We start from the raw sequence: 12,179 nt of genomic DNA, 5'->3' as shown, positions 1-12,179 counted from the left end.
CAATGTAAAAGATGTATTCTGAAGCCTGGTTATCTTATGAAATGTGTTAATTTATTCATTATTACTATTAACTAAATTTCTGTTATCCTAATTGCGAGTTCCATAACCATACAATAGACTAAATGTGGTAATAAGTAGTCCACATCACCTTATGACTTTCGTCACCCTTGAACCATTTCGGTTCGGCTGTAGCTAGCAGCTAGGTGTGGGGTAGTCAGCCCCGTATAGATCTATACACTCAAGTCACGCTCCCTAATCCAAGAGATTCTGATTACGGGTGCAGTCCTCCACTCGCGTATCTCTGTGGAGTGTTCGCCGAGGACGTGTCTCCAATCATACAGGACTAACAAATTTACTAGTAATAATATGATAATCCTCCACTCGCGTATCTCTGTGGAGTGTTACCGAGGACAAACAGTGTACAAATTTTATGTTCAAATGTTCTAATGTCATGCTTTTAACTGATAAAATGTGAAAACCATTTGTGAAATATATAAAACGTAACAGTTTATAAACCTATTTCACAAATAATATGTTTACGTTATCTGCATGTTCAAATGGTTATCAGTTGTATCAATCAATGTTAAAAGCATATAAAATGTGAAATACACACACAAAAACAAGTTTTGAGCACAAGTAATCCCTTGTACTTTGCTTGTGTTCCCCCCTGAAAACAGTGAAAAAGGGTAGGGGTATGAACTCACCAGACGAGGAAATGCGACGGTTTCGGACACTAAACGTTGGTTTGGGGCTTGATTACTCGTGATGTTCCTATGTAAAATGAAATAATGTCCAAATATATCTAATTAGATTTACAATTACTAATTAGATGGAACATTACACTCCAATGAGCTAAAACACCTCAAAACGAGTGTTTGGAGTGACCCGGGTGACATCTACGGACGTGTATTGATGTGAGGGACTTGGGATTTGAGTTTACTCCCCAAGAGTAAACTCCCTAATGAGTTTTCAGCCATAAAACCCATACATACATGATTTCACGGCCGTGAACTCATGTTTGGGTGATTTTGAGTGCTAAATGGCTTAAATGGATATGGTGACTGCTAGAATGGATTTTTCAAATGCCTTGGAATGGATTGTATGAGCATATACATGAATTATGGGAGTTCACGGCTGTAAACTTGGAGTTTACGGCCGTAAACTCTCCCATGCTCAAACTATATTTAATTTGTGGTACTTAGAACAATCACATGTGATTCTAGTTAATTTTCCAAGGCTTGGTATGACTTTAGGGCATCAAATGACATCAAATTAGGAGTTTACGGCCCTGGAGTATGTGCTATGGCCGTAAACTCTCATATGTATAGTTTTGTTATGTTTAAGGTCTCAAAACTATTTTTAGATGGTTCTAGGATTTACCACAAGGCTATTGGTTAAGTTACAAGGCATTCTAACATGTAAAAGTGAGTTTACTCCCCATGTTTGAGGGGTTTACGGCCCAAGAACATACCTTGGCCGTAAACTCATGTTAATCCCTCAAAATCCAAGTTTAAGGTGTTCCAAGTCCGGGTTTGTAAGCCTCAAGGTCGTATCTAAGTCCCAACAATGATTTGGAAGGGTTAAATTGCTCAAAAACCCCAATATTATGTGTTTACGGCCCAAGCATGCTCCTTGGCCGTAAACACATGTTCCAGGTCCTAAATCATAATTTAAACACGGATTTGAAGGCTTAAGAGGTTGAATAACAAGCTATGAAGGTTACCTCTATGATTTGGAGCCTTAAATCTTTGATTTTGGACCTTAATCTATGATGAGGAGAGAGGTTAAAGAGAGAGTAGTGAGAGAGAGCCAAAAGCTTCAAATGGAAGCTTAGAACACTTTAAATAGTGTTCGGGAATTGGACACGGCGGAATTTTACCCGATACCGGCGTTAGACGGGGCTTTTGGTCGCACCCGGCCAAGTTGCCGTAACCCGATATGGTTGATTCTAGAAATGTTCCGATCACTAAAATGGGGTGTTAGAATGATTTTTAAATGCATTAAGGCACCCATTAAGTCATTTTAGATCAATACCTTTTAGTGACTTAATTAAATAAGGAAATCGGAATCGGATTTTGGAAACGACGATTGGTTGATTGAAATGGATTACGAAAAGGGTTACAAGTAATGATACGAAATTTCGGGTTGTTACAAGAAATCACCCAAAACTGTGAACTCATACCTATGTATGAGTTTACTCCCCAAAAAGTTAGTCATTTGTGTTTACTCCCCAATAGTCAAAAGAATAAACTCCAAAATATCCTCTCAAGTATAATCCAAGTTTTTATTCTAGATCTTCAAACTAGTAAGTGTTCTAACCCTTTCAAGTTAGTATATCACTTAATCTAGTGGTTGTACATCCTTTAATCAATTCATTTATGTGTTTTCACTAGTTTTTCCAAAACACCAAGAACACACACTAGTGTTCTTGGACTTAAAGTTCATTTCAAGCTTCCACAATGTAAGTACTTCTATACTAGAGTTATTATAAGCTAACTATACATGTTTATACCAAGGAAATGTCCCAAGAACACCACGAACAAGGTGTTCACGGTTTTACGAGGCTCCCAAAACCGTAAACACCAAAAATGGTGCCTTAGGGTGCTTTAGGGTGTCTAGATGGTTCACAATGCCTTAGGGACTTGTCTAGATCCATCCTTGATGAGTGTATCACACAAAAAGCACCAAAATCATATATTTTTATGTGTTTACGGTTTGGGGATCTCCCAAAACCGTAAACACCTCAAAAGTGGTGTAAATGTCCCATAAATGGCCCATGGTTGTTCCTTATGCCTAGAATCTAACCTAGACTAGTGCCATGTTTGAGCTAAGGACTTGAAAACCGCCAAATACCAAATGTCACACCCCAAAACCACGAACAGCGGAAACGTCCAGGGGTGGAGGACGTCATGTACAGTATCACAACAGTGTAAAGTAGTAAACAAGCAACAACATTATCCATTGCATTATAAGTAAAGTTTTAATACATGTGTGTTCTTTCAATATAATAAGACACCAAAAATATACAATCAAAATAAAAGACGAGACTTGTCTGCTCCGTCTTCTCAAAACCTGGCCACCGTACCTGCTTACTGATGACCTGAGAATAAAAGTTATTTTGAAAGAGAGTATCAGCTTTAAAGCTGGTGAATTCATAAGTATTTAAGTGTCATTGTCTTGCTTACTAAAAGCTGTTTTAAAAGTCATGTAAACCTTTAAATGAAAATGTTGATGTAAGTATGAAAAGCCCTTGAAAATCCCTTATTTTCTATTAGTTTGAGATGTAGTCTTCTACCAAGACCCGAATGTTTTGTTATGACAATGTAGTCTTCTACCAAGACCCGAATGTTTTGTTATGACAATGTAGTCTTCTACCAAGACCCGAATGTTTTGTTATGACAATGTAGTCTTCTACCAAGACTCGAATGTTTTGTTATGACAATGTAGTCTTCTATCAAGACCCGAATGTTTTGTTATGATAATGTAGTCTTCTACCAAGACCTGAATGTTTTGTTATGACAATGTAGTCTTCTACCAAGACCCGAATGTTTTGTTATGATAATGTAGTCTTCTACCAAGACCCAAATGTTTTGTAAGTAAAATAATAGTTTTTCCTTCTTTTTGACTACTACTAACAGTAATTAGTCTAAACTCATCGTTTATGTGAATATATCACAAAATGAAGTAAATAGGAAAAATATAACCATGTAAGTGTTAGCCCTGGATACCAAGACTAACACGCCATCGCAATAAGCAATATGAATAACCTAATGAACCTCCGAAGATGGTCCAATTGTCCTATGTAGCAACAGCAGGTTGGAGGAAGGGTTAGTCCCGTAGCCGACTCCTAATACAAGTAGTAACCTAATGATCATCCGAAGATTTTCATCTCATCCTCTGTTGCAACAGCAGGATGGAGGAATGTTAGTTCCGATATCAATCTATCTATTATAAGAGATAACCTTAGACATCCATAGATGTTCATCACCCAATGTTGCTAACAGCTGGGTTCCGGAATGGTTAGTCCCGTCTAGACATCCCATCGAATAGGGATAGGCAGGAAAATTTACACAGAAGGTACGAATAAATCTTCCTAATATAAGTGATAACCTTAGACCTCCGTAGATGGTCATCTACCACAGGTGTTAATCAGATGGCATTCGGAATGGTTAGTCCCGCCGAGATATCCCATTGAACCGGGATAAGAATGATAATTTATACAAAAAATACTAATAAATCATCCTCAAAAGTTGAGATACAAGTATCCAGGTAAGTGAATACATGATAATATATCTATGTAACAGTACTCATGTATGGTATTCATATAAGCGTATTCAGATAAATGTAGTTATGTAAACGTACTCATGTATCATGTAATCTTAGGTAAATGTACTCATGTATCATGTAATCCTAGATAAATGTAATCATGTATCATGTAATGTACTGGTATAGACTCATGAATGAAATGACTCTTGTATGATTCCTTGTAATAGGAAAGATTGTTTTGTATCTTCTAACTATCCCTATGATAATTAACTGAAAGGCAATTGTTTGTTCAAGAAGGTAGACGTAATGGTTTTGCAAGATATCTAAGAGCTTTAAATAATATAAAAGTGACTTGATGTCATTTTGATAAACATTTCAAAAGTAATACATTTGATAACAAAGTATTTAAAGATAGAAAACCATTTCATGCATCACATTTTGTAGTATGTGAAATCTGTTGAACGAAAACACAGTTATAGAATACATATAGATGATTTAATAACATGTTGTTTTGTACTTGTATTCCCCCCCCCCCCATTAAAGCATTTAAAATCATTTAAACATTGATTATGGGTTTGAACTCACCTGTAGATGGTGATTTGGATGAACTGGACGGTGTAGGATTGTTAGGTGTCAAGTGAGGACTTGTACACACACTACGATCCTAATGAACATATAATCACACATATATGCACTCAATTAGTCTTAAGTTTCTAATTGATAATGTTAAGACATCCTAGAACATAATAAACACTTTATATAAGTGTTTTAAGCCCTAAGGATTGCATCTAAGCTATTGTGGGACAAGGTACTTGGGTTTAGGGTTCCAAAGGACCCCATATATGAGTTTACTCTCCATATAGCATCACACATGGAGTTTATGGTTGTAAACTCTTGATTTTACGGCCGTAAACTCCCAACCTTGGTGGTATTTTGTGTTTTGAAGTTCTAAATGATTCCTAGAATTATTCCAACTTGGTGGTTAAATCCTTGGAAGGGTTTAAGGCCTAGAAACACTCCTTAGAGGAGTTTACGGCCCCAAGGCCATTTCCTTTGGAGTTTACGGTCGTAAACTCCCTTGGAATGGTGTTTTTGTTGCTTTCAAGTCTCTTGCATATGTATGATAGGTTCTAGACTTTTACCTAAAGCATATGAAGGCATTAGGTACACTTTGGTGCCCTTCATTCATGTTTACGGCACAAGAACCATGTCATGGCCGTAAACTCACTTTGGAAGGTGATTTTGATGTGTTTTGGTCCTTGATTTAAGTGGGAACAATTCCTAGTAAATGTCCAAGGCTTTAGATGCCTTAAAAGCACCCTTTGATCCAAGTTATTGGAGTTCACGGTCCAAGATCATCTTGGGCCGTGAACACCCATGTGTTTGTGTTTCTTGGTTGTTTTCTTGTCCCAATACACTTCTATATGTGTCCAAGGTAGTAGCATATCACAAGGGAAGGTCTAGGCTTTGTTTCGGGAGTTTACCGCCCAAGAACACCTTGGGGAGTAAACTCCTAAATCTAGTGATTTAGCCATCTAAATCATGTTATAAACACATATTAAGCTTTCTAACACTACTAGAAAGAGGTGCTCATGATTTGGGATAAAAACCCGAAGATCCGTGAGAGAGAAAATGGCTTTTCTCTAGTTGGAAATGCGAATAATGAATGAATTTGGTTCAGAATTCTATTTATAGTCCTGAGATATTTTTGGTAGAAAATATTTTTATTCCAGAAATGATTTCTAATATAGCAGAGTGTTGGGATAACAGTGTTGCACTAAACCCTAGTGCATCCACTCTCCTGATATCTCCTGAAGTGTAAACCCTGAATTACTCAAACTTACACGAAAAAGTCTGAAAATTAACTGTGACTTCTATAACTTCTATTGAAGTGATATAGTTTGTACAGAATGGAAATTTCGGATTGTCATATCATCCCCCCGTTAGAAGGAATTTCGTCCCGAAATTAGAATTTAAGCAATTAAGAAGTTACAAATAACTAAGCAAAAAGGTGAGGGTATTTAAGTTTCATCTGATCCTCTCGTTCCCAAGTGAATTCAGGTCCACGCTTTGCGTTCCAGCGCACCTTCACTATCGGGATACGACTCTGCTTTGTTTGCTTGACCTCTCGGTCCATGATCTCTACTGGTTCCTCCACGAAGTTGAGGCTCTCGTTGATCTCGATCTCGTCGAGTGGAATAACAAGAGTCTCGTTGGACAGACACTTTGTCAAGTTCGAGACGTGGAAGGTAGGATGTACGTTACTGAGTTCGTGCAGTAGATTGAGTTTGTAAGCTACAGGGCCGATTCTCGCGAGAATCTCGAAAGGCCCTATGTATCTTGGATTGAGTTTCCCACGCTTTCCAAAGCGTATCAAGCCCTTCCAGGGTGAGACCTTCAGTAGGACTCGGTCGCCCACCTGGAATTCCAATGGTTTCCTTCGCTTGTCAGCGTAGCTTTTCTGTCGGTCTCTAGAGGCTTTCAATCGTTTACGAATTTGAACGATCTTCTCTGTCGTTTCCCGAATGATCTCCAGACCCGTGAGAGTGCTCTCGGGAACTCGTCCCTTAGCTAACTGGGTATTGTCACACCCCGCTAAAGCGGAAACGCAAGATATGACAACGATAAGGGTTTCATTGCAAAAGATAAAGATACATCACCATAGCAGTATTTAAAAGTTTACAACCCATAGTTTAAAAAGAAACAAAGTACAAGTTTTTCCAAAACAACATTTTTCAAAATATAGCTTCATAATAGCTTCAACACGATGCAGCATGCTCTATGATGATGAATCTTTACATCTACTTACTAATTATTTCCTGAAAAGCATGTAAAACGAGCGTCAACTATGAAAATAGTTGGTGAGTTCACAAGTTTATAAAATCCAGCTTGAAATAAGGCTTTTTGTAAATACAAGTACATTGCTTTAATGATAAACAGAGTTGATTGCTATCCATCATAAGGGTCATCCATGAATTTGTTCCGGATTTATTGACCTCTGGAAGTATTTTATGTGATTATGCCCTTGGTTTCTAGCAATAATTTTAATAAATCAAAGAAATAATAAAAGCTTTTGGTATTTTACAGATTATCACATGCATGTGAGGGCTTTCAAAAGGAAAAATGTTAAAAATTTATTCAGAAGGGAAATAGGGGTATTGAACCCAAACAAGTTAAGAAATGTTGCATGCAATGGTGCATGAGATATAAATGTGACTGAAGTTCATGAATTTATGTAGCCCATTCAGTTGGGTTTTAAGTCACGAAATTTCAGCCATCATTCACTGGATATGTTAAGTTTCTAAAGTATTTTTCCTCAGATTTATGGTTGGGTTTAAGGCCATTGATCATGCAAGGAAAAAATGGTGATCACAGAAAAAGAGCTGTTTGCGCAACTATTTTGTAAAAATTGCCAAAAATCGGATATTTAATATTTTACAGTGAGACCAGTTGGGTTTGAAAGTTAACTCATGGAACTATCCAATACAAAAAGAATATGATGATTTGGTTAAGTAGTGACCGAGTTATGGTCGTTCAAAGTTGAACAAAGTAATCTGGCAGATTGCATGTTTGCTTTGAGTGCATTCTTAGGACATTTTGACAAGAACATCATGCATGCCTTTGTTAAGGTCCGATTTCTAGCACATGCATGGAGTGAATGAGCATCCAAGATGTACAAGAAATGGTTTAAATGCTTTTGATCATGCAAGAACACAAAGAAATGGAGAAGAAGATGTAATACTTGTTTTTGAAGTCACATGATCATATGTGCATCATCTTCACTCCTTGCATGGGTTTGATCCCGGATTTTCACCATTTCAAACACATGCATTGTGTTATGGTGAGAATCTACAAACCGCAAGGGAAAAATAAAGATTTCTAGCCATGGAAAGGCATAGAATCCGAAAAGTAGAGAAAACTATGAAGAAGAAGAAGTAAAAATCATGAAATTATGGGAGAAGATGTTGTTGTTTACCTTGGTTTTGATCTTGAGGGAAGTAAGAACACTTCAAAGTCTTCAAAATCTCGAAATTTGGCAGAGGAATGAGAGAAATTTCGTGAGTTAGAGAGAGAGAAAGAGAGTTTGTATGTTAAGCTTTAAGATTTATAAATTTGGATTTTTGGCTCTTTAGGGTTTTTGGAATATTGTTTGATATTCACCATCATATTGAGGTATAATTAGAATATTTTAATTTATTTTTAGGGTTTTATACCCTTTTTCAATTATAACAAAGCTTGAAGTTTCATTCTAATTACAGCATTGGCATTTCCTATTGTAGTTAAGCAACTTACTAGAATCGTAAGTGTCAAGTATATTAGTCCTAGATCTTAGTTGGATCCTAGTTTATGCAAGATTTTGACCTAATTTATACTACTAGGCCATGGAATGTTGTGCATGAATGGTTTTTATAAAGATGCATGAGTCCGGGAATGACCTGAATTGACAGTTGTCACAGTATCCCCCACTTAAAAAGAATTTCATCCCGAAATTCATTCTATGTCATCGCTTGTCATCGCATGGGAAAAGTTGTGGATACTTTTCCTTCATGAAGTCCTCAAGCTCCCAGGTGTACTCCGGCCCGCGTTTTGAGTTCCATCGAACTTTCACAATCGGGATCTTACTCCGCTTAAGTTGTTTTACCTCCCTGTCAAGGATTTCTATCGGTTCCTCAACGAAGTTCAGCTTATCATTGATCTTAATTTCCTCCAGGGGTACTGTCAATGCTTCGTCGGCTAGACATTTCTTAAGGTTGGAGACGTGGAATGTGTCGTATTTCTGTCGGGGTTTTGGGGGCTTCCCATTTCTTGATTGCCTCGATCTTAGCTGGATCTACATGAATTTCTCTTTCGCCGATCACATGACCAAGAAAATGTACTTCCCGAATCCAAAATTCACACTTAGTGAACTTGGCATACAATTTCTGCTCCTTCAACAGCTCCAACACTAGCTTCAGATGTCTATTGTGATCTTCTCTGGTTTGCGAGTAAACAAGTATGTCATCGATAAATACAATTACAAACTTGTCTAGGTATGGTCTACATGCCCTATTCATCAAATCAATGAAAACAGCGGGTGCGTTCGTTAATCCAAAAGGCATGACTAAGAACTCATAATGTCCATAACGGGTTCTAAATGTTGTTTTGTGAATGTCCCCTTCGTGGATTCTTAGTTGATGATACCCTGACCGAAGGTCGATTTTTGAGAAGTAGGAAGCGCCCTGCAACTGATCGAACAAATCATCTATTCGAGGAAGGGGATATCGATTCTTGATTGTCAACTTGTTCAGTTCTCTGTAATCAATGCACATTCGGAACAAACTATCTTTCTTTTTGATGAATAACATTGGGGCTCCCCTAGGTGAAGAACTTGGTCGAATAAACCCTTTGTCTAGAAGTTCTTGAAGTTGTCCGGATAGTTCTTTCATCTCGGATGGTGCAAGGCGATATGGTGCTTTTGCTACTGGTGCCGCTCCGGGAATTAAGTCTATCCGAAATTCGACCTGCCTGTGAGGGGGTAGACCGGGCAATTCCTCCGGAAATACTTCGGGATAGTTTTGAACCACCGAAATCTCCTTGAGTTGCTTAGCTTCAGGTTCTCTTTCTAGCACGTGGGCCATGAATGCAATACAATTCTTCTTCAGGTACTTGTGAATCTTCATGCTTGATACTGTGTTTAAACTTCTTCCTGGCTTCTCACCGTGTATGATAAGGGTTTCTCCATTAGGGAGAGGCACTCTAATGACTTTCTCGTAACAACCAATGTCCGCTCTATTTTAGGATAACCAATCCATTCCTACTATCACATCAAAACTACCTAGCTCTATAGGAATTAGGTCAATGCTAAATAGTTTATCAGCTAAATTCAGAGTACAACCAGGAATTATATCATTAGCCCTAATTTCATACCCATCAGCAAGTTCAATAGCATAAGCATTCCTTATCTTTTTCGATTTCAAGCCAATTAACGGTCTAAATGCTAAAGAAACAAAACTCCTATCAGCTCCCGCATCAAATATTACCGATGCAAAATGGTTGTTCAGGAGAAACGTACCTGTTATCACTTCAGGGTTCTGACGAGCTTCTTCTGCACCAATCACAAAGGCTACACCTCTTGGCCGTCCAACTTGATTTCCTTGGAAGTTTTGCTTGGCTTGGCCTTGTCCATTGTTACCAGGCCCTTTGTTTAGTTTGGGACATGCTCTACGGAGATGATCAGTACTCCCGCACTCGTAACATGCCCTTTTTCCCTCCTTATTCAGCTTACAATACTTTGAGTAATGGCATGTTTGCTTACAGTTTTGGCACACTGGGCAAGCTCCCTTGTGATGAAAGTTACACTTATTGCACTTCGGAAGCGGTCCTGAGTACTGCTTTCTCTCCTGCACTTCCATGACTCCCTGTTCCTGAGTTTTCACTGGTTCTTGCTCCTGGGCTCTTACCATAAAGTTTCTTGAGACTTTCTGCTTCCTCCCTGACTTGCCTCCATACTTCTTCTCTCCCTGATCTGCTGGCTTCCTCTTACTACTAGAGCTTTCCTTTGTCGATGCTCCCATCCTTATCACATCATTGGTTAGTCGATTTGCTAGACTTACTGCACTTTGAATACTAGTTGGGTTTGCTGAGGTAACCATTCCCCGAATCTCTGGTTCCAGACCCCAGATGTAACGATCTATCCGTTTCTCCTCAGGAGTAACCATGTGAGGTACCAGTTTTGCTAGTTCATGAAATCGGACTGTGTACTTCTCTATTTGTGTTCCAACCATAGAATGGTTCCAGAATTCAGATTCAAGCTTATGAAGCTCATCCTTGGGACAATACTCCTCTATCAACAGCTTCTTTAGGTCTTCCCAAGTTAGCTGATATGCCGCTGTACGGCCTCGGGTTTGCACTAGTGTATTCCACCAGGTTAATGCCCTATCTTGGAGTAGGCAAGATGCATACTCAACTTTGTTGCGCTCGAGGCATTTGCTAATGTGAAGGACCGACTCCATGCTGTCAGTCCATTTCAGCAACCCGACCGCACCTTCCTTTCCATGGAACTCCTTAGGTTTACAGGCCATAAAGGACTTGTAGTTGCATTCTCTTTCATTGTTTCCCCGGTTTCCTCCACTACTTCCTTGGTTAGCATTAAGTCCTGCAGTTACTTGAGTAACGATGTTTAGGATTGCTTCCAAGAGATGTTGTGCTACAACTTGAGCAACATCGGGTGTTTCGTTCTGTGGGCGCCCGCGATTAGGCCTGCCTGACATGGTTCTATGACACAGGAGAAGAAATACGTATAAATACATAAAATAATGTATAATATTTAGTTCACTACTATTTTGAAAACCGTAAGTGTTGTCAAACTAATGGTTTGCGTTAATACTATGCATATAGGTTTTAGAAAGGAAAGAAAAGAAAAATCTTTTTATTCGACCATTTACTAAGAAAATTCTAGGGTTTGACCTCATAGTAAAAGTTTTCAAACATAAAATAAAATTCTTCATTACCATTTGAAATAATCTTAAAACCAAACCAATACATCAATCCCAAAATAAAGTTTTAAATGTTTTTCCCTAAAAGACACCCAACATGGGTTTTCATTTCATGACAAAATAAAATAAAATACTGAAATCAGAACCAAATGCCAATCGCTATCCCAACAAGAAACATCAACACCACAATCAGTAATAGCCCAACAAGCACATAATATGCGGTCATCGCACGACATGCCACTCGTCTAGCAGCACTAGCAGTGTCAGCAGCCTCTATCGAATGCTGAAACAGGATTTCCATCCTTGTCAAGACTTCATCCAAAACTTCCTGATGCCCAGCTATCACAACGAGACTGTGGCGTAGGCCCGCTGCCATCGACTGCAATCTCCGGGACTCCTCCGGGGTCATACCTGGCTGCCTGACAGGTATCCCTATGA

This window comes from Lactuca serriola, chromosome 1 (assembly GCF_051521515.1).
Source record: "Lactuca serriola cultivar US96UC23 chromosome 1, Lser_US96UC23_V15, whole genome shotgun sequence".
In the NCBI taxonomy this organism is placed as follows: Eukaryota; Viridiplantae; Streptophyta; class Magnoliopsida; order Asterales; family Asteraceae; genus Lactuca; species Lactuca serriola.
This window is presented reverse-complemented; position numbering follows the sequence as displayed.